At 36.2% G+C, this 3720-nt stretch overlaps 1 pseudogene; it reads right to left on the reverse strand.

Annotated features, from left to right (window-relative positions):
• Window positions 1-2306: 2306 nt before the first annotated feature.
• LOC126080283 (olfactory receptor 5D18-like) lies at window positions 2307-3281 on the reverse strand (annotated as a pseudogene).
• Window positions 3282-3720: the final 439 nt, after the last annotated feature.

Raw genomic sequence — 3720 nt, forward strand, 5'->3', positions numbered from 1 at the left:
GGTATCAGCCAGACACCAGCTCCTCACAGACTATCTGGGACATGATGACCATGTACAGCAGTGTGTTGAAGAGGGCCTGAAAGCAGTTATAGGCGATCACGGCCAACAGGATGACCTTAGTGATTGCATAATTACAAAGCACAAAGAACTGCACAATGCATTCTAGGAAGAAAATGGCATCATCCTTGTTTATGCATATTTATTTCCATTGAAAAGCTTCGTATTACCCACCTCAGTGCCATTGAGTCAATTCCGACTCATAGCATGTGTTTTAACCCGTATGATTATATATTGAACTTTGATATATAGTAGTGGTGACAGTGTTTGTTTACTAGATTATTTTTTCGAAATTCAACCCCAAACTACTGTTACTGAATACATGTCTCTTGAGAAAGACAGTCTAATGATAGCATCATTCTCAAACAATGAGGGAAAAAAAAACGACTGATAGTGATTACTTACATCATGTAGGCAAAACCATCACAAGACAGTTATGTTGTTTATCTTAGATTTAAAGAGATGGGAAGGGTGCTTAAAGGTTGATTAAATTTAACATATCAAATGGGGTTCATGTCATGATCACAATCCATGAATTGAATAATCTCAATGTGAATCTCCAAGCTGTTGATGAAAATGAATTTAAAGTATACAGGGTAATTCCATTTTATAAAATATTACAATACCAATTGTCAATGAAATTATAATATTTTGATATTTCTGACCATTTTAATTTCATTGTTTTAAACAAGGAGTCTCTAAGTGGAAGAATAACCAATAGCCCCAATTGTCATATAATAAGTCTTGGGAATATGTTTTTGGTAACCTTGGCAGAACCTGAGAAAGTGAGTGAGTCTACCAACCATACAAAGAAAACATGCAAAAATGTATTTATTAAAACAACAATGATTATTACTGCTCACTATTATACAGGTCAGGTGGGCAGTTCTGCTGATTTGGTCTGTGTTTGGCTGATCTAGGCTCAGCTTACTTAGGTCTCTCAGATCAACTGGCAGTTCAGCTGACATAAGAGTTTCTCATTCTTGAATCTGGTGGTGGGCTAAAATGTCAGAGAGTATAATGGAAGGAGTGGGCAACTGGGTTGTTTTTCTCTCATTACTCAATATTCTTATCTGTGTTTGTTCATATGGCAGCTTCCCAGGTTTCAAGAGTCTGTATAAAATACTGAAATCTCCCAAAGGTTTGGAATTTGCTTCAAAGTCATTTTTGCCACCTCTGTTAGACAAAATAATTCACAAACATAGGCTGTGCTGGAGGATTGGTCAAATTGAAAGTTCTGTTGAGAAGGATTCAGTAATTATGCCCGCGTTCCAAAAATAGATAAATAAATTATACATAACCTTTGCGATGGCTGGGTGGGCAAACTAATTTTATGACGAACGAATAGGGCAGGCACTTGATGTCACTACTTTTTGCATATGTTGGATTTCTGAGATCCATTTCTAAGCCTGTGGTGCAGTCTATCAAACTTATCATTCTGTCACACTGGAGCTTTTTGAAAACACGTTCAGGATACAGACAATATTTATTCAACTTTACAGTCATGCCAAAATAACCTGAATATAACATACTACACACGCAGACACGGGTGCAAGCACACACACACACTACATGGTATTCACTCAATATTAATTGATATACTCAATATTACATTCTTATTTTCTTGGGTTTGTTTATTCCATTCTCTCCTGAATAAAATGCCTTCTTCACTGAAATATGTCTCCTAAAATCCTGCCTATTCTCCAGGCCAACTTTAAATAATACCTCTTTTATGAAGATTATTTCTAATATCCTAAATGCATTTGGTCTATTCCTTGCTTCAAACATTTTAAAATATTTATTCCAGCCTGTCTTTTAAAACAGCCCCGTTCTTTATTGCCCCAGCGTTACCACCAAATTATGCATTCCTTGAAGGCAAAGCCTGTGTCTTACCTTTATTGCCGTTTGTAGATATGTCATTAAACAATGTGTGTTTACTGAGAAACTACTATATCCCAAGTATTTAATAAGAACAAGTAATGGAATTAATGTTTATTCAGATTATGCAAGGTGCCCCACATATCTATATTATCTTTTGGTCTTCACTATCATATTATAAACCAGTTAATGTTCTCACAATTTGCATAGGTTTAAAACTAAAAACGAGAGAGATGCTGAACTTTTCCTGCAATGAAGAGACAAAGCCAAATTTAGTCTTTTTGAAACAATATCCATGCCCTTGCAATTGTGCAAAATTAAGTATTAATTTTAAATGTATCTTTTAAAATGGCCTTTTGGACTCACTCTATTTAAAAGTTAGGGACAAATTCTACTAAAATGATATGTTGAGAAAAGACTCTAGTGTCCATTAACTTGCTGACTGTATTCTTGACATCCTTATTCCTCAGACTGTAGATCAAGGGATTCAACATGGGGATCAGCACTATGTAAAACACACAGGCTACTTTGACTGTGTTCCTGGAATTTTTGAGGTTGGGCAGACAGTAGAGGAAGAGGATGGTGCCATGGATGATGGTGATGGCAGTCAGATGAGATGCACAGGAAGAGAATGCCTTACGACGTCCACTGGCTGAACTCATTTTCAAGATGGTGACAACAATAAACACATAAGAAGGGAGAATGATAAGTAATGTACTCACCACATTAAATGTAGCAAAGATGAAAACCAACAACTGGCTGAGAGAAGTATCAGAGCAAGAAAGGGAGAGAAGTGAGGATAACTTGCAGAAGAAGTGATTGATTGTGTTGGAACCATGAAAAGATAATTTCAAAGCAGAGCATGTGAGTATCAAGGAACACCCTACTGCCCATGTATATGATTCCGCCACCAGCATAGCACAGAGTCTCTGGGACATGGCAACTGTGTAAAGCAGAGGGTTGCAAATGGCCACAAAACGGTTATAGGCCATTACAGGTAATAAAAAGATTTCAGTCACCACAAAGGTAGAAAAGAAAAAGAATTGAACTACACATCCTAAAAATGAAATGCTTCTGTCTTCTGCAACTGGGTTCACAAGCATTTTGGGAGCAATGATGGAGGAATAGCAGAAATCCACAAATGAGAGGTGGCTGAAGAAAAAGTACATGGGGATGTGAAGTTTGGGGTTAATTTTGATGATTACAATCATCCCAAGATTCCCTGCAACAATGACACTTTAGATGGCCAGAAATACCAAGAAGAGGGGAACCTGCAGTTCTGGGCAATCTGAGAAGCCCAAAAGGATGAACTTGGCCTTGCTTCTATTTCTCTCTGACAGTAACATGGCCTCAGTTTATTGAAATCTGAAAGTCAGTCCTGGAAATGAATAAATAAATAAATAAATAAATAAATAAATAAATAAATAAGCACAGCAACAATACAGGAAGCTTAGTCACCTATCCTCTGCTATGACTGGAAATGATGTCTTTTTCAGAATCTATGTGTTTATTAATCAACAAATGATAAACTTCTAAAATTTTAAAAACATGATAACTATTTTTTTTTTTAATTTTCTTAAGAAACATCATTGAACTGAATTTTGTTTAAGGTCTTGAGTCTAATTTTTAGTATTTATGAATATATGAATGAGATTTAAGGATTTTATAAGAATTCATTGCCACCAACTCAATTTTGACTGATAGCAACTCTATAGGACAGATTAAACTGCCCCATAGGGTTTCCAAGGAGCAGCTGGATTCAAACTGCCCGCCTTTTGGTTAGCA

This window comes from Elephas maximus, chromosome 7, assembly GCF_024166365.1.
Source record: "Elephas maximus indicus isolate mEleMax1 chromosome 7, mEleMax1 primary haplotype, whole genome shotgun sequence".
Classification (NCBI taxonomy): domain Eukaryota; kingdom Metazoa; phylum Chordata; class Mammalia; order Proboscidea; family Elephantidae; genus Elephas; species Elephas maximus.